Genomic DNA, 20,380 nt, shown 5'->3' with positions numbered 1-20,380 from the left:
ACAGAAAGCAAGAAATCACCCCCCAGGGGGGATGGTCACGCTGCAAGCCCTTCTCCTCCATTCTCCTCTCGGGATCTTGGGCACGCACGCACACGCACCGGGTGTGAGTTTTAAGCCACCGGGTCCGGGACGCAGAGCGCGGTCGACTACGTGGGAGTTCAGTGACATAGCCATTACGATAACTGCTGGTTCCCGAGAATACTAGAGCTTTTAAGATAATGCTGGTAGAGAGAGATAAATGATTACCCTCATTACAAATTACCCAGAAGATAATTGCCTTATGTGTGTGGTAAACAACTGGTATATTATTATTAAAAGTGGCTGGCTGGGGACCAGCAGTTAGCATAATGGCTATGTCGCTGGACTCCCACATAGTCAACCGCGGTTTGCATCCCGGACCCGGTGGCTTGAAACTCACGCTGGACGCGTGTGCGTGCGTGCCCAAGATCCCGAGAGGAGAATGGAGGAGAAGGGATTGCGGCGTGACCATCCCCTCTGAGGGGTGATTTCTCGTTTTCTGACTGTCTCTCTGTCTCTCTCTGTCTGTCTGGCAAGCGCACGCACCTTATAGCAAAAACCTCTCCAAAAAAAAAAAGTGGCTGGCTGAGACTAGGGTGGATGATGGCATGAAGATTCTACTGGGGGTGACTCTCTTTCTCTCTAAATAAGTAAATAAACTTAATAATAACAATAATTACCTTACAACTTCATACCCTTTCACCAAAGGATTCCATTTCAGGAACACTATCATAAATAAATCAGAAATACGATTAGACTTGATAGCTAAAAATGTTCTTCACAGTGTATGTCTGAACGTGAAACACTAGAAATAGAATTATAGAAAAATAACAGAAAATATATTCAATAATAAGAGAGTGGTTAGATAAATTGTGGTGGGTGTGAAGCAGCATAGACTAGCAGCTAAAAAAGGGATTCTAGAGTTTCACCAGCTGGGTTCAAATCATGGCTTTGACACGTATTAGCCCTGTAACCGTGGAAACCTCTCCGTGCCCTACTTTCCTCATCTAGACAATAGGGGTGATAAGAGTATCTGCCGCATTGGCTATTATGTGGGAAAAATGGATCGGTATAGGTCTACAATCCCAATGTCCTCAAAGCTGTAGAAACTTGAAGGTTTTTGTAACCTATTAAGCTGCAAAACATGATTTACCTGATACAAATCTACTTCATTCCACTTACTATGATTACATTCATCAATCTTACTACTTTTCTATAGTTTTACTTTCCCTGCAGTCTCCAAGATTCTCTTATAATTAATAGCTCTCTTGATCATGTGAGAAGACTAATTTTGAGATGAAAACTAACTGGAAGACAGGTATATCTAGTTTGAACTATTTCTAGGCCAAGAAACTTCTCTGAGTTGTCCATCCCAGGGCTTTCAGACTTTAAGGTGGGGGAATATTATTGACATTGAAGATTGCTGAGCTCCACCCCCAGAAATTCTGATTAAATAAATCTGGGATAGAATCAATTGTCTTAAATTTTTTGCTTTGGTTTTTAAAAAATTATTTATTTAATTTTATTTATGATTATTAATTTTTAATTTGCTATAAGGCATGTGTGCTCACCAGAGAGAGGCACAGAGAGAGAGAGAGGGAAAATGAGAAAGCAAGCCACCAGGTCTGGGATTTGAGCTGTGGTCAGTGATGTGGGAGTCTAGGACCTTAACCACCATGTCACCTGCTGGCCCCAGTTTGCAGTTCTTCTAAACTCCCAGGTGATGTTGGTGTTGCTGAGCCAAGGACCACCCTTTAAGTAATCCTGCTCTCACATACTCTTTGATTTCTGAAAATCTTCAATTTTTTTTATTATTATTATCTTCCTTTCCTCTCATTTCTACGCTGTGCTTTTATTTCTAGAAGTAATACAATAAGATTATCTGTTGCTTTCTAAGCACTTATCATGTGCTAGAAACTGTGTTTGTACTTCATTCATACTTTTTCATCCTCTCAACAACTCTGCAAGGAAGGTAAGATTATTCCCATTTAAGAGATGAAAAGACTGTTCATGTTACTGTCCTGCCCTTTTCACCTGGAGATTCCTGTCACCAGGAGTCTAGGCCATGTTCCATCTCAGTTGGGCCTCCACTGCTTAGGTCCTGCCAAATCCCTAGGCTGTCTTCATCACCCATCCAGATCTCAACTCAGGTCTCTACTCTAGGAATCTTTTCCAGGTATACCTGCCCCAGCCCACACCCAGCTGCCTCAGTTGTTTCTCTTGGCCTGTCACGTGCATTTGTTTTTTCATACAGAAAGATTTTGTCTTCCTCAGTGGATTTTGAGCTCCTTGAAGACAGAGCTCATTTCATGCAACTCAGAGTCCCACTTAAAACAGCCACAGTGGGAACTGATTGCCTCCTTCACCCCCTACTTCCTACTCTTCTCCCCTCCTGTGCCCTTCTCCCAATCACTTGTCCCTTCCTACCTTGGTAAATCAAGCCATGCCAACAAGAAGGCAAATAATAGTCCAAATCGAAGCTTTTTTTTTTTTTTAATTTTCCTTCATGAGAGAAAGATGCACCCACAGAAGGTCACTTTACACTGTGATCACCCTCCTCCAGCCCTTCAGCTAGTCATGGTCATGGGCACACATGCATGCACCTGGCATGTTTCAGGCTGAGAAGGGACTCCAACTCTGGGAGGTTATGTGTTTCCAGCTCACAGATCCGCACCCCACTGCCTTCTGGGCCAATTTAATCCTTCCTTAACCCCTTCCCTGCATTCCAGCTGTGTGTAATTTGTTGGTTGTTTTATTCCACAATGTCATAAGAAGGAACTTTTCCATGAAGCCCAGCGCTTGGTAGGAGGTACCAGCACTGTTTCATAATCCTTGGTTTCTCTTGAGGGTTTCCAGAAACCTTTCTTCCATGTTTACTCAGATTCCATTCTCATTACTGCACCACTAAGATCACTAGTTTCACTCTTATCTCCTCCTCATCATCCAAGTATTGAGTCGTCGGAAACGTCATGATGTGTTTTTCCACACACGTTATGACGTTTCTGACGACCCAGTATATGCCAGAAGTCCTCACCTGCCCATTCCCAGCTTGTATGTTTGTGGAGCTGTGTACCCCCTAATGAGATCTTTTGAGACCAGCATGGTGGACACATCCATTTAGTCTATACACTGGTTATTTTTCCCCCTCCTTTCTCCCCTCCTCCTCTTTCTCTTCCTTTCTTCCTCCTCCTTCTCCCTCCATCTCTCCCTTCCTTCCTCTTCTTGAGGTCATTATTCCTACTGGTACTTGAGATGTTAGCAAGTTGGGGCGACAGCTCCCAACTTACACATCCCAGACTTGTAATCTTCCTTTTGTCATTTTCCCAAAATGTGTTTGCAACAGTTCTGCAGAACAGCTGGGCCTTACAGCAAAAGGGTGAGATTTCCTATGGTGCTTTAATTTCCTCCCCATTCATTTCATTCAAAAGTGATGACTCTTCATGTTACAGCCTCGTGTGGCTACATTGCTACCCTGACACCATCACTATTAGTAATTTTAGATTCAATTATTTCCTTATTCAGAAAGCTTTTTTTCTGACACATATTTATGAACCAGCTTTGTGTAGGTCTTGGTGCTTTTCTTCAGTGTATCCTGTGACCAGAATTCTTTCTCCTTGCTACCTAATTTCATGTGAGATTCACTCTTGGTAGCTCTCATGGTGTAGCTCTAGGAAAAAAATTGCTCTGAGGACTATCATTACACTGTTTACTTAGTGTTTAAAATATGTCAGGCCTTGTGCTGTTCATTTTTACTCATCGTTTTATTGAATCTTATAAAAAACTGTTAAGTATTGAATAATTATTATCCTAGTAGACATGGAGAAACATGTTGTCAGATTTCATGGCCAGTAAGTAAAACAGCCTAAATTCAAATTCAGTTTGTGTAATTCCAAAGCCATAGTCAAAGTTTAGCTCTGGAATCTTTTTTTTCTCTCCTTCTGTAAGTTCAAGTTGTACAATGTGTTATTTTCATATATAGAGTGATATGATTATAGTCAAGTTAACCTATTTATCACTTCATTGTGTGTGTGTGTGTGTGTGTGTGTGTGTGTACGGTGAAACCATTTAAGATATACTCTTTTATGGGACACAGAAATGGATTATTATCTGTTGATGATAACATGTATAGTATCCTCAACTGGACTGGTATGAAGTGTATTCATTTTGGGAAAATTCACTTTATAAGCTAAGTGATGTATAGTGATTGAATGTATAAAAGAAATTAATTAAATGAAATTTAAAAAATCTACTCTCTTAGCAGGTTTCAAGTATACAATACAGTATTGTTAACTAGTCACCATGCTATACATTAGATCCTCAGATCATGTCGTAAGTGAAAGCTTTTCTCCTTTGACCAGCATCTCCCCGTTTACACGTGGAGTCCTTGGGATCCATCTTGGTCATTTCTTCTGTGGTGTGTTTATGCTCCAGACTCCTCCCACTGTTCTAGTATCCCTATCTGCTAGGCTGAGCTTGGGAGCTAATCATCTGTGCGGGAAATATTTGCACAAAACCGAGCTCTTCTCTGGCATTGCGTATCCTTGTGTGGGCTCAGGTGGGAAATCTGTAGCTTTTTGATCAAAATCCTGTTACTGATCTAAACTATCTAAATGTGCTCTCCACCTCACTGTGCTTCCTGGCTATTACTCCAGCAGCCCTTATTTTTGTCCCCAAAGTAGTAGCTATCGTTCTCCATCCTCGTTCACACTGTGGAGGAAATCCCACATTTTTTATTTCATTCCGAGATTGACCTTGGCACATGTTTACCAGTGCTCTCATTTTCTAGTTAAAATTTCCCGCATGGGACTGGCCGTGGAGGTGCTCCTGCCTGCATGCCTGGATGCAGGATGGAGACATGGGGGAGACACAGATTGCTTTCTCCCTCTCCCTCCCTCTCTGTGTCTCTGTCTCTCTGTAGCAAGCACACACATTCTCTGGCAGTTAAAAAAAAAAAATCCCCATAACTAACCAAATACTTCTACAGAGATGGAGTTCTAGATCCTCAGTTTCTTTAGTAACTTTTTCCCCCTCTCAATACAGATTTCATTAGTTTATTTCTTTTTGACCCAAAGGCTTGGGCCACCTCCCAGCTGCCTGGTGCAGCCTGTCATATGGAGCTCCTGTACTTGTCACACCGCCTCCCGTTTTTCAGGCTGTAGTACGTCTTTGAAAAGTGCTTTAACTCTTTCCTCAGTTTCCCTGTTGTCATCACGTTGATCACCTCTGCAGGCTTGCTTCATTGACGTCTTTCCATCCCCCACTCCTGTTTCTAGAGAGTCCACCTATGTGTCTCTCTTCTGTTTATCTTCTCCATGGGCTTCTTCAGCTGTAATCTGTAGATTTATCATTTAAGTCTTTGCTTTGGGCCTTCCCTGAAATGTTTCTTGAATTTTTTTAAAAACGAGTCTCTTCACCCTGCCTCCCGAAAGAGGTACAGGACTCTCTGATTCTTTTTCTTTAGGGCATAATCAACTATAAAAGGAACAGTTTAACCTCAGAAGATAAAATACTGAAACAAAACATCAATTAGCATTCCTTCCATTAAAAAAATTAATTAAAAAAAGAAGTTATCTTTACAAAGAGCAAATTATCCCTGACCAACTGAAAAGAAGCATTGGCTTCACGGTGTTTGCACTTTCAAAATGAACCCAAAGGAGATGATAGGAAGAATGTTAAAGCAGTATTTGAAAGTATATTAACTGACATGTTATTTGTAATAGCAAAAAAAAAAAAGAAGAAAGGACATAAGTATCTTAAAATCTTAAATGCCCATCTGTAGATGATTGGCTATGAAAATTTGACTCATACCTATCCAAACCACTATGAAATCATTAAATATGACTATTACATTTATTACCATAAATACATAGTTGAATTTTCAAAATGGTTTCAAGCTAGAATGTATATTGTGATCCCATTTCCATAAAATTATTTATTTGTTATATCTGTGTATATTTCTTCTTTGTACTTTTTTACTTTGTTACACATTTTATAGTGGTAAATATTGGTTTTGTAGCAAAAAAAAAGAATCCTAGCATCTTTTTTTGGTAAATTACATAGCTATCTTCAATTTTTGGTTGTTAAGTTTGTATTTTTCTAATCTTTTACTTTGAAAATACTCATTGTTTGCTTGAATTTTTATTGTGAAATATGTCATTTATACCAGAGATAATATAATATATATGATTTTTAAAAATAATGAAAAATGAATACCTGTGTAATAAGAATCCAGCTTAAGAAAATTAATTCTTTAGAACTCTTGTGGGAACCAGCAGATGGCATAATTGTTACATTGCTGGACTCTCACATAGTCGACCACAGTTTGAGTCCCAGACCTGGAGGCTTAAAATTCACACTGGGCACGTGTACATGCATGCCCAAGATCCTGAGAGGAGAATGGAGGAGAAGGGATTGTGGCATGGCCATCCTCCCAGGGGGCGATTTCTCTCTTTCTGCCTCTCTCTCTCTCTCTCTCTCTCTCTCTCTATCTCTCAGTAAGTGCACATGCCCTATAGCAAAAATATCTCATAATAAAAAGAACCGTGTGTGCCCCAAATCAAATCTTTCTCTCTCCTTTCTTCAAAGAGGTAACAACTTCCAAGTTTGTATTTCACATTCTTTTGCTTTATCATTTTATGACATTCATGTTCAGTTCATTATGCTCCGACTTGTGTTACTGTAATGCCCACTAGTTCATAAGCAATCTGTAAACAGGGAATTGTGTCAGTATACACTGAAGTCATATGTTTATACAAGAATTTTCCCGACATCTAAGTGGCCATACCATCAAGGAATCACAGCTGACTGCAGAGTACACTAGCACACCCGAATGCAGCCGGCTGTGACTTTCGATACCTAGAACTCATCCACTTCTAGTTCCCCAGCTGGCTCACTTTGGCCTCGTACTGTGTCTTAGAAGTGCTTATTACATGATTCTTCCTGACCTTCAGGCATCTTGTACTGAGGCAGCTGCCTCCACCCTTCCTTTAACCTTCTTCTAAGAAATTATTTTCTTCTTTTCTATAACTTCTTAGTTTACAGTAGTATTTTTTAAATTAAGAATGTAATGCATCCTGCAATTATCCTGGTGTTCTTATTAGAACTTTTTAGTTGCTAGGTGCAGTAGCATGTACTTGTAATCCCAGCTACTTGGGAAACGAGGGCAGGAAAATCGTAAGTTTAAGGCCAGCATGGGCAACATAGCAAGATCTTGTCTCAAAAAAAAAGTTTCATTAATAATATTCTAGTTACAGGGGCCAGAAGGTGGCATGGTGGTTAAGGCATTGTACTCCCACATGGCCATCATGGTTCAAGTCCTGAGCCAGGAAGCTTGAAAAATCACACTGGGTGCATGTGTGTGTGTGCTCAAACTCCCAGGAGAATGAAGGAGAAGGGATTGTGGTGTATCATCCCTCTGGGAGGATGATTTCTCACTTTCCCCCTCTCTGTCTCTGTCTCTCTCCAGCAAGCGCACATACCCTATGGCAAAAAACTTAAAAAAAAAAATCTAGTCATAAAGTTATATAGGATTTTTTCCTAGTTTTTTTTTCATAGAAAAATAGTCTATAATCTCTGTTACTTTTCATAATAATTTTCCAGAATGCAAAGACTTTTAAAATATATATATATTACATTATACCAGAAACATCTGTATCACTGAACAATCTACTTTTAGATCTACTTTTATTTCTGCATTGTTTTGAGTTTTGTACAAATGGAGTTGTGCTCTTTACATTCTTCTCAGTGTACTTCTTTTTTTATAATTATTTATTTAATTTTATTTATTATTATTTTTTAAATTTGACCAGAGAGAGAAAGTGAGAACACAAGTTGCCAGGCCCGGGACTCCAACTAGGTCGGACACATGGGAGTTCAACAACCCAACCACCACCTCACCTGCTAGCCCCTCTCAATATAGTTTTTAAAAATATATTAGTGGAACCAGCAGATGGCGTAATGGTTACATCGCTGGACTCCCACATAGTCTCCCACTCCCCCCCACCATCCGGCAGCTTAAAACTCACACCAGGTACGTGAATGTGTGAATGTACGTGAATGTGTGAATGTACGTGCCCAAGATCCCAAGAGGAGAAAGGAGGAGAAGGGATTGAAGCATGGCCATTGCCCCTGGAGAGTGATTTCCATTTTCTGTCTCTCCACCTCTCTCTGTCTCTCCAGAGAGCACAAGCACCCTATAGCAAAACCCCATTACTGTGAAAGTAATCCCTGTTAATGACTGTAGCTGTGGTTCCTTCATTTTCACTGCTGAATAGAGTTTCATTGTATGAGTGTACCAACATTTACTTATCTATTCTCTTCTCTTTTTCTATTCTCTTCTCAGTAAAGCAATTAATCTTGCAATTTCCTGCTGTTATAAAAAAAAATTATGAACCTTTTTTACATGACTCCTGGACATGTGCAAGAGTCTAGGGAATTACACCCAGAAATAAATGTGTGGGGCTTAAGGTATGCACCTCTTCATACGTACTAGATGATACAAAATGGATTTCCAAAGTGATTTGACCAATTTAAACTTCCTTCATTATTATGAGAGTGCTCAGGGAAGCACATCCTTGCCAACAGTTAAACGTTTGCCAAATCGTAACGGTTTTAGTTTGGTTACCATTGAGTATATGCTTCTCTCCTATGTCTGTTTATATGCATTTTTTTCTCTATGAAATGCCTGTTGATGTCTTTTGCCCATTGTTTTTCCAGTGGGAGGTTTCTTTTTTTTTTCCCAACAGGAATGCTGCATATTCTGGGTACTATTTTTCAGCTACTTTGCTGTAACTATCCCCTTCCAATTTATATCTTGTCTTTAGACTGGCTTTGTAGTATCTTTTTATGAATAGTAGTCCTTATCATAATTAAATTTGTCATTTTTAAATTTTATTGTTTGCACCTTTTTATTTTTTAAAGAATTATGCATTTTATTTTATTTATTATTATCATCCTTCAGTTTGCTGCAGGACACATGCACTCACCAGACACACACACACACACACACACACACACACACATACACACACAGAGGAAAACGAGTAAGTGAGCCTTGAGAGCCAGGACTCAAACCATGGCTGGCCATGTGGGAGTCCAGCGCCCCAACCACCATGCTACCTGTTGGTCCCTGTAACTTTTTGGCTTAAGAAACCTTCCCATATCTGAGGTTATAAAGTCATTCTCCTATATTTCCTTCTAAATTTAAAACATTTTGTGTATCACTTTAAATCTTCAAGCCACTTGTGTATGATCTGAGTGTAAGTTCAAATTCATTATTTCTGCATGGATACTAATTATCCTCAATACAGTTTTTAAACATTTTGCCAGAGGGTGCATGCATTTGCCGGAAAGAGACACACAGGGGAGAGAAAGATAGAGAGAAAGAAGAGAAAGCAACCCCCCATTGTTGGGGGTAGGGGGAGACGCTGCAGTCTCTTCTCCTCTGTATCCCTATTGGGATTTGGGGCATGCATGCATATGCATTTGGCATGTTTCCTAAGCCACCAGGTCTAGGACTCAAACTGCGTGGTTGGCTGTGTGGGATCCAGCCGCCTTACCCACCATGCTGCAGCCTGGTCCAACACAGTTATTGAGTAGTCTTTTCTCTCACCAATGCACACACAGCACCATCTGTCAATTATCAAGGTCTCATGTACGATATGCATGAGTTTGTTCCAGGACTCTCTGTTTTGCACTGTTTGTCCTCCTTGTCATTATCCGTCTCAATTGTTCCAGCAAAGTACTCAATTTGGGCAGCTTAGGTAGGGTTCTCTTTTCAGGAGTATCAACTGTTCTCAGCTCTGTGCTTGTTTATATGACTTTTAAGAATGAACTAGTCAAGCGGTGTGTATGCAAGGCACACGCACACACGCATACACACACGTTCACTATTGAAATTTTTTATTAGAATTGCAGTGAATCTGTAGGTGCCTTTGAAGAAAAATGATAGCCAAACACTGAGTTTTTCTACCCATGAACATAGGAGAACACTCCATTCATTTAGATTTTTCTCTAATGTCTTTCAATAGCATTCGATTTCTCTCCATGAAATTCTTACACAACTTTAGTTCATTTTATTATTTTTTTTAATAATTTTATTTATTCATTCATTTATTTTAATTTGACCAGAGAGACACAGAGAGAGAGAGAGAGGGAGAGGGAAAGTGAGAAAGCAAGCCACCAGGTTTGGGACTCAAACTGTGGTTAGCCATGTGGGAGTGTCCAGCACCTTAACCACCATGCCATCTGCTGGTCCCCAAGTTCATTTTATTCTTAAAAAAGTTAACTGTTGCTTACTATTATAAGTATCATCTACTTACAAAGTATTTATTTCTGTTATTCATGATTAATGAAAATGCAAATGACTTTTACATACCATGGCTGGCAACTTTGCTGAATTCTCTATCATTCTAATTATTTGTATGTAGATCTCAGATTATATTGTATGTAACTAACAATCATTTTACTATTCTTTTCCAAGCCTTAGACATTTGATATCTTACTAATACTCTGAGAAAACGTAAAGGAGCAGTGATGATGGGGCATAATTGTCTTGTTCCTGATTTTAAAGGATGGCTCTTCACATTTCATTATTAAATGTGGCATGTGGCATCATTTTTTTTAATAGTCACCCTTTATTACATTAATGATGTTCCCTTATATTCCTAGCTTGATAAGTCTTACTGTGAATAAATGTTGAATTTTATCAAATACCCTTCTCCCTTGTGACGGCCGACAACTGGGAGTTGAGTCAGCCTCTGGGTGCCTGGAAAAAATGTAGAAAGCATGCCCTGTGTCTTTCCCTCCCACACTAAATTGCCACATGTTTTAGAGCACACCTTTCCGATGCTTGATTGGGAAGAGCAAGCCTGGAGTTTAGACTTGGAGAAAGAAAGACTGCATGCTTCAGATCCAGCATTCTACAATCTCTTCTCCTCCATTTCTCCATCCTGTTTGGATTTGGACAGGCACACACAGGAGCCTGGCATATTTTTCAGCTTGCCAGAGTTGAGGTTCACACCATGGTCAGCCATGTGGAATCCAACTCCCTTAACCACTGGGCCAGAGTGTCGGCCCATGGAATCATACGATGCTTTTGATACTGAGTTTTTACTCACCACCAGCAGAATTGAGCAACTAGAAAATACAATTCTCCTTCCATACGTGCTGCCAGTCACCTCTCTGTCAAGGGCTAGTATGTTCTCTGGACATCCTGTCTTAAAGCTGCCCTTGGCTTTAGTAGTTAGTGTACAACATCCAGAGCTGGAAGGGGACCACAGGGGTAATCCTCATAAGTCCAACTGAGTTCTCACAGCAACAGTGGCTTGCCAAAGGTCAACCAGAATAATTGTTTTCATTTACTGTATTTTGCATTTTTGTCATTAGAGCCACTTGGTTCAATTTATTGATAAATTAAGACATATAATCCTATATTTCTATACTTATTCCATAATATCCAAAAAAGCTTGCTATAGATAGATATAAAGACATAGTATCTTTTTGACTTCTGAGTAAACTCAAGTAGCTTCTGATGTATGAGCATATAAAAACCAATGAGAATCTTATCCTCAGGAGTTTCAATCCCAGATTTTCTACATTTTTTAAGCAAATTACTTTATTGTTCTATGACTCATTCACTCTTGTAAGATTAGAGGTAAAAGTACTTCGAATTCCAAGAAAGAATTGTTCAATATACGTTCCAGATGGTTCTTAGGATAGCAGATTCCTCCAATGGGATATGCAGATTTCACATCCACACTTAATATTTTCACATGCATTTCCACTGTGGTGTAGTCTTAATTGTAATAGGAAAGTTTTTCTTGTGTTGGAAACCTAGTACATTGCCATTCAGTTCTGATGCTTAGAAAATTCTTCCTTACATTACTCTAAAACCTGTCTCCTTGAAATTTCTGCCTGTTTGCTCGGTCCTATTGTCCACAGGTACCAAGAAAAAAAAAGTCTTCTTTCAGCATCCCGAAGACCTCAATAATGTCCCAACTAGAGTTCTTTTCTCCAGGCAAGCTCTCAGGGTTAACTCCCATAATCGTTTCCTCCTCATGGCTCTATTTTCAAGCTTTCATTGTCCTGTTTGTTTTCTCTGGACATAGGCCAGCTTGTCTGAGTCCCTTCTCTAAGATGGAATTCCACATACTTGGTACCAGACCCTGTGTGAAGTCTGGGTTCAGGCTGAGTATGATGGGTCTTGGTCCTCCTGATCCATGTCAGCAATTCACTTCGTTATCTGACCCTGTGATTTACATATTGCCTACGGGCATTTCAGTTCCTTCCACCTCTTTTCATACTATTTGGGTACAGTTATAAGCCAGGGTCAAAACATTTATCTGAATTACAGATGTTGACACTTATTTTTATCTGCCATTATAGCAACAATAACAAAGAAAAGTCAAGGATAATCTGGGATGACTTGCTTAAGCTAGCTCCTGACTATCCTTTCTTTGTTATTTTTTTACTTTTAGATTTTTGCTGTAGGGTGCATGCACTCACCAGAGATACAGAGAGAGACACAGAGAGGAAAAATGAAAAATCAGCCCCCAGGCCGGGGGTGGCCATGCTGCTATCACTTCTCCTTTTGCCTCCTGGGATGTTAGTCATGGACACACATGCACCCGGTATGATTTTCAAGCCTCTGGGTCCAGGACCCAAGCCATGATTGTCCATGTGGGAGTCCAACACCTTAGCCACCATGCCACCTGCTAGCCCCAGCTCGTAACTATCCTAACTGTGGTTTCTGAGAGGTCCAGTCTCTCCCCTTGAAAATAACTTCCTCACTTCTTCAACATGACAGCTACTCCTGACCACGATCTGCTGTTTGTTCTGGCCTCATATCAGTGCATTATCTGCCCACATTAAGCCCTTCAATAAAGGAGTCTATGTCATGCCTTTTTCTTGAAAATTCCAAGGTGACTTTGGAAGTGCCTGGATGTTACTTGTTGCTGTTTCTCTATCCCATTATCCCTCTGATCTCTGTGACAGAATCTTTTTGTGTTCTTTTAAGGTCCTGTTTTTTCTTCTACTGACAGTATCCACTTGAAGATTTCTTTAATGGAAAATATCTAAAATATCCATTTTTCTCATTAAAGCTTTAGATCTATGCTGTCTTCTTTTAAAAGAGAAAAAAAAAAGCTTTCTTCAGAACTTTTAAAATAGGCCATGATCTTATAATATTTTAAGGATGGAGTTGGAAAGTGGTGAACAAGCAGTTACAGAGCTGGACAAGAACCAAGTTCCCCTAGGCCTCCAGTCCAGAAGCACTATATCAACACTGTGCAACTCACCTGTATGGCACTGACAGGAGGTGGAGATGCAACATTACTATTCTGTATGAGTTCAGAATGTTCATAAATTTAAAGGAGCAGAGGAAGTGGGAAGGGGCTAGGCCACTTGCTAAACACTTCTGAGTCCCAGCTCTGGCCCTACAGGGAAGGGTATGCTACCATTCAGGTAAACTCCATTGTCATTCATGTTGTCCTTAGACTGTATAAGAATACTTTACAGACTCGAATGGCTAGAATTTAGCAAAATAAAATCTCTCTTGGCTGCTAAGGAGTATTTGGAATGAATGCAACTATGAAAAGACCTTGCTCCCTAGCTGGACACATGACTGCAGGGTAGTGGGGCCAATTCCTTGTTTGAAAGCACCCATAGCACAGTATTTTTTTTTTCATTGACTGGACTAAGGGTCACACACAACCCCATGATGAATGACTTGCTTTTCTCAGAGTCATTTATTAACCTCGGAGTGTGGGCTGCATCACAGAGAGACTAATCTGTGCCATACACTCAAAGGACTTAAACCAGAGTTTTCTGGAGCGGTAAGGGGGAGGTGGAAGAAAGAAGGAAGTGGCCTTATTCTGGCCTTTGCTGCTATCCCAGTCATGGCTGCCTCCAGCACCCTGAATAGCAGAGTCTGCCTACACATCTGAGTAGCTGGGCCAGGCTGTGATTAGAACTCTCCACCTCCAAGAGTGAGCCAAGGACACAAATGGGCAGTTGGGCTATGAAGGAGGCGTAAAAGGACCTACTGAACATGCTGGTGTGTGCATAGCCAAAAGTGTGTGGTACCTTCATGAGTGAGGCCCCTTGAAAAGTGTTCCACTGACGCCATGATGCTTCCAGGTTGCTTGAAAATTGTTTAAAAGTTGAATGAAGAAAAATACAAAAAACAAAAAAATGGTAGTCAGCTATAGGCACAATGAAAAATTAGCTACTGATAATATTTTGGCATATTTGCTTTCAGCATTTTTCTTTAAAAAAATATCTTATTCTACTGTTTCTCGTTCAAATGAAAGATGGCTCGTTACAGAGATTTTAAATAATGTAGAAAAGAATACAAACTAAAAACATTTTTTTAAGCACCTGAAAGTTCATCATTAATGTTTGGTGAACGTTATTCAGAACAGATTTCTATATAGCCTATTCTTTTGAATCCCATCAGTTTTGGCACGATTTCCACCTTTAAAAAGGAGTTGGTTTTTCGAAATGGTTAAAGTTGCCAGAGGCCCTTTGGGTCAGGTAAGTAAGGTAATGATTAAACTGGGTAACGAGGTACAGGTGCCAAGTCAGGTATAATTGGTTTTCTTGGACAGCTCAGACATTGCCATGAGCCTCACCCGTGTCGGAAGTGACTGTTAATAGCTGTCCCCAGAGAGACTCTCTCTGAAGTACATGTGCCTCGGGTTACCAGGGCGTTGTGGACCGTAACCTCAGGAGCTGAGCCAAGGATGTGCCCCTTGAGGGCTGTGGGCTTTAGTCAGGTCCTTACCCTCTCAGATCCTCTTTGCTCATCTTTAAAGGGATGCTCGTAATGTCCACTTTCCACTGGGTGTTATCAGAATCAAATTAGGTCAGAAACTTGAAAGCTCTTTTGCAAACTGCCAAGCCCTATACAAATGTTAGACACTATTTCTAAGTGTATTTGTCAAATGACTCTTATTTCTTAAGGGGCACGCCTCCTCCAGACAAAGTCAGTCCACAGACAGTCACATCATCAAAGCCTAACTGGTGGGATCGGGCGGTGAAAGTGGCAGCTGGTGGCTCCCGGGCCAGATCCCGCGAGGTCGTCCCTGAACTATTTTTCTCCGATTCCTCTGGATTCTCCCTGAGTCTTCCAGGCCAGCGTAGCGAGGACACGACTCCACCATCATGGGGGGTGGAGATCTGAATCTGAAGAAGAGTTGGCACCCGCAGACCCTCCGCAACGTGGAGAAGGTGTGGAAGGCTGAACAGAAACATGAGGCTGAGCGGAAGAAGATCGAAGAGCTTCAGCGGGAGCTTAGAGAGGAGCGGGCCCGGGAAGAGATGCAGCGCTATGCGGAGGATGTCGGGGCTGTCAAGAAAAAAGAAGAAAAATTAGACTGGATGTACCAGGGTCCTGGTGGGATGGTGAACCGTGATGAGTACCTGCTGGGACGCCCTATTGACAAATACGTCTTTGAGAAGATGGAGGAGAAGGAGGCAGGGTGTTCTTCTGAGACAGGACTCCTCGTTGCAAATGAGCCTGGAAAAAAAGGAGAAGAAGAAAAAGAAGGAGAAGAAAAAGAAGCACAAGAAGCACAAGCGTAGAAGCTCCAGTAGCGAACTTTCCAGCAGTGAAGATGAGCACCGCGGGAGATCTCAAAGGAAGATGACAAATTCTTCCCCTATTTTGTCCAGAGTTCCTGGATATGGCTTACAGGTCAGGGACTCTGCGCGTGACCAGGGACTGCAGGATCCTCTAATGGGTGAACAAAAGGGAGCACGTGGGATGAAGAACCATGCCAGGTCTAGAAGCTCCTCCCACTCACCCCCTAGACATGCCAGCAAGAAGATCCCCAGAGAACTGAGGTCCCGAGACAGAAGGTCACGATCCCCGGGCAGAAGGTCACGGTCCCCCAGACCCAGCAAATTGCACAACTCGAAAGTAAACAGGCAGGAGAGAGGCCAAACCAAGAGCCCGTCCCCTAAGAAAGAGGCCTACCAAAGGCGGCACGCTCCCGGGTATACTAGAAAACTGTCAGCAGAAGAACTAGAGCGAAAACGGCAAGAGATGATGGAAAACGCCAAGTGGCGGGAGGAAGAGAGACTGAACATCCTCCAGAGACACGCAAAGGAAGATGAACGGTAGCATGTTTTTTTGATTCTGCCAGATAGTTGACTGACGGAAAATATTTTCAACTTCCATTTACTCATCTTCTCTTTCCAGCCGCATGAAGCTAGAGAGTGCATCTACTTCCTCCCTGGAGGATCGAGTGAAGCGGAACATCTACTCTCTGCAGAGAACTTCAGTTGCTCTGGAGAAGAACTTCATGAAAAGATGAAAACTGTCCCCTTTCTTCCTGGTTTTCCTGAATTTTCCAGGGAGGCTGTTTGTTGACCCCTTACAAATTCTCTTCATAAGAGTTCAAATGACTTCTTGCAGAGATGTCAGACTACCACTGTTCAAAGTGACCCTCCTCCATCAATGCCTGCTACAGCTTACATCTTTAGAGGACCCACATGACTGACTTGTAGGACTCAGAGCTTTTGCTCAGCGTAGAGCGGGTTTGGACGGTGTGTTTGGGTGGATGCTGTACCATCTCGGTGTGAGTACTCCTACTGCTTTGAAAGCCTGCTCCCCAGGGTTGCGATACTGACCATGCCACTTCCTCCCACCTCTGTGAACAGACATATCCTGCTGCCTCAGTAAAGATCAGACCTTTCAGAAACTTCTCTCTCCAGCGTCACCCAGATCATGCTTCCTGCGATAAATGAACATTTACTTGGTTTAGTAGCTAATGTGACAGAATGATGTCAGGTTAGGTAGGCCAGAGCCTGGGGAGTGACAAAGAATCTGGAAGAAGAAACAATACAAAAAGCCCTAAATGAACCACTATTTGGTCTTTGGAACTGTCAAAGTGTAATATGTATATGTACAAATGTAAAATTTTTACATGCCTTTAAAGAAGAATTAGCTTTGTAGAAAAAAAAAAAAAAAGAAAAGAAAGAAAGCCTAACTGGTTAGGGCTGTTCTCTCTCTTGCCGTTTTTAGCTGCAGGTTTGTCCCCTCGAGGCTGCCTCAACATTGACTTGATGGTAACTTTATCTGATTTTCTGATACACGAGTATGGGCAAGAGGAATTAGAGAGGTCTGGTGGGACACAATTTGAATCAACACCGCCATCATTTCTAACTTTCTGCAATTTAAGTGGTGAATGATTTTAGTCTGAGGTATCTATTTTGGAATTTTAGAAGGATCTGGTCAGTTTCCTAGTTACTTGGAAGTTCTTTTGATATTCAAAACAGCAACTCATCTTTCACAGAACAGGGGAATCTTAGATCTGGAAGGTTTCTCAGAAGTTCCCAAGATGCATAATAAAGGGAAGAAAGATTAAAAACTACAGTTACCTAATTTATAAAATGAGGAGTAACAACTGTACCATTCTAGTGGTTGTAAAGACAAAATGTCAGGCACTTAGTACATACAAAGTGCTTAATAAATGTTAGCTATTTGTGCTCCTATTACTAGCACAAGGATTGGAACTTATAGACACTACAAATTTTAAAAAGTCAATGTACATGTCATCAGTGACTTTTGACACATGATAGTGCCTCATGAACCATGAGTTGCTGTTACTCACACATAGGTGATAGACATAATTTTATCATTTGTACTATCTACTTCTTTATGTGTGTTCATTCATTCGCCATGTGCTTATTGAGTGCCTATTTTATACCAGGTGTTGTGGAGATACAGTAAGGATCCAAAGAGGCTTAATCCTTATCCCCATGGAGCTTATTGTCTTAATGATGTCAAGTAGCTAAGGGGTCCCAATCTTGTGTGGATAGATCAAGAGGAGGATTCAGAAAGAGTTTCCTAAGTAATTGGTACATGCATTGAGAGCCAAAAAATGAGTAGGACTAGCGTAGTGAAATGAGCAGATTCCCAGAAACTACAACACAAACAAAGGCCTTGAGGCTGGAAGGAATTAAAGCTAGTCACATCTGAAGCAGAGTGAGGGGCTATGGAGGAGAAAACCAGGTTGCGGACTGGAAGGGACTAAACCGGCAGGGCCTTGCAGACCATGATACAAACTGTGATCTTGACCCTCACAACAGAGGGAAGTCACTGAAGTGACGTAAACAAGAGGACCAGGTTTCTGTATTCAAAGATCATGTCACCGCTAGGGTTAGAAGGGATTGGAGGGGAGCCCCAGTGAATGCAGGCAGTCAACATTAGAGGCCATCACAGCAGGACATGGGAGGGATGACAGTTTAACCTAATAAGGTGGTAGCAGTGGAGCTGGAAAGAATTTAGAGTTACTTCAGAGGCAAAATACGGGATCTGGGAATGAACTGGCTTTTTTTTTTTTTTTTTTTTTTTGAGAGGTTTTTGCTATAGGGCGCATGCACTCACCACAAAGACAGAGAGACAGAAATCAAAAACTCACCCCCCCATGGGGCATGGCCACGCCACAATCCCTTCTCCATTATTCTCTCAGAACTTTGGGCATGCATGCACACGCGCCTGGTGTGAGTTTAAGCCACTGGGTCTGGGACTCGAACCGCTGTCAACCACATGGGAGTGCAGTGACATAGCCATTACGCTAACTGCAGGTCCAGGAATGAACTGGTTTTAACAGACAAGAAAGGGAGGTGCGAAGAGTCTGTTCATTCATTCAGCAAATGTTTACTGAGCCCCTTCTAATTTCTAAACAATACTGAGCACTGAGGATTCAACTGTGAACAAGACAGATCCCTACCTTCAAAGGGTTATAATTTGGATTTAGAACTAGAGATTTGACAATAAATAGATAGACAGGTAAACAATTGCATGTTTTCATGACAAATTACATGTTACAGAGTGTGTACTTACAGAAAAGTGCTCTAAAGAAAAAATAGGATATGCCAGGAAGAGTAAATAGGGGGAGGTGACGTTGAAGGTAAGACCTAAAGGATGAGAGGAAGATAGCCAGTAGGAAAGCATTCCAGGCAGAGGAAATAGCAATGTCAAAGAGCTTGCTGTGTTCCAGCAACAGAGAGGAAACTAAGATGGCCGAAAATGGTGGGCAAGAGGTCTCTGGAGGCAGTAACTGCCTCAGAGAGACTCTCTGAAAGACATGTGCAGGGGGTTGCAGAGGGAGCCATACAAAACAGGACTGGAGATCATTCGGAGGTCATTAAAGATTTTGGACACTTTTCTTCTTTGTGCAGCAGCTAAAATGGTCAGATTGGTGTGCTATGTGAAAAATGGGGAAAATGGAAAATTTCAGAGTAAGAGTAAAAGCGGGGAGACCAGTTGAGAATATTCACTCGCGTGATAGATGGCTTGAACTAGGGTTATGGCAGAGAATCGGGTAGGTGAACAGGTATCACAAGCATTTTATGGCTAAGATCAACTGGCCTCATTGAAGAGCCACATGACGCCAGAAGTAGTCCCGGTGTGATTCCGTTGCAGAGGTGGGTAGCCTGCAGTAGTCTCTCCACAGAGGCAGAGTCTGTGATTCAGCTCCTGAGTCACAGCAAGGATGGGGCTGTAATGTCCCTCCAAGCCCCAGGAGAGCTTGGCAGGGGAGCTCCAGCCCAGATCAGGGATCAGGGACCGAAAGCTGCCACCAGGGTAACGGGTCAGAGCCAAGGGGTTACCAAAGTCACAGCAGGACCTATAGCAGCCCACGGTGAAGGGAGGGGTCTGTTGAGCGTTTTTTACAACTGCTGCCTGCCTGGGGCCAGAGGTAGAAAATGGTTCAAAACCTAGGTCAAGGTAGGACTGGGTCAACAGTGGAGATTAACGTGGCAAAGCTACCAGTTAGAGGTTTGAGGGCTAGAGACGTGACACCAGTTTGGTGAGACATTTGGTGGATTTCAGACACCTGGGATTTATTTGTGGAACAGCAAGCAATGTTGGTTTAGTATTTCTTTTTTTTTTTTTAGAGAGAGATTTTTGCTTTAGGGTGCATAGACAGGTAAACAATTGCATGTTTTCATGACAAATTACATGTTACAGAGTGTGTACTTACAGAAAAGTGCTCTAAAGAAAAAATAGGATATGCCAGGAAGAGTAAATAGGGGGAGGTGACGTTGAAGGTAAGACCTAAAGGATGAGAGGAAGATAGCCAGTAGGAAAGCATTCCAGGCAGAGGAAATAGCAATGTCAAAGAGCTTGCTGTGTTCCAGCAACAGAGAGGAAACTAAGATGGCCGAAAATGGTGGGCAAGAGGTCTCTGGAGGCAGTAACTGCCTCAGAGAGACTCTCTGAAAGACATGTGCAGGGGGTTGCAGAGGGAGCCATACAAAACAGGACTGGAGATCATTCGGAGGTCATTAAAGATTTTGGACACTTTTCTTCTTTGTGCAGCAGCTAAAATGGTCAGATTGGTGTGCTATG

At 41.6% G+C, this 20,380-nt stretch overlaps 1 protein-coding gene and 1 pseudogene across 3 annotated transcripts in view; both read left to right on the top strand.

Moving 5' to 3' along the window:
- Nucleotides 1–20,380, top strand: part of CASR (calcium sensing receptor) — a 97,224-nt gene that overhangs the window by 13,393 nt on the left and 63,451 nt on the right. The gene's annotated exons all lie outside the window — the stretch shown is intronic.
- LOC102482615 (pre-mRNA-splicing factor CWC25 homolog) lies at nt 15,050–16,725 on the top strand (annotated as a pseudogene).

This window comes from Tupaia chinensis, unplaced genomic scaffold, assembly GCF_000334495.1.
Source record: "Tupaia chinensis unplaced genomic scaffold, TupChi_1.0 Scaffold139927_1, whole genome shotgun sequence".
Taxonomy (NCBI): domain Eukaryota; kingdom Metazoa; phylum Chordata; class Mammalia; order Scandentia; family Tupaiidae; genus Tupaia; species Tupaia belangeri.
Note: the sequence above shows the minus strand (reverse complement) of the source record. Positions and strands in the feature narration are given on the sequence as shown.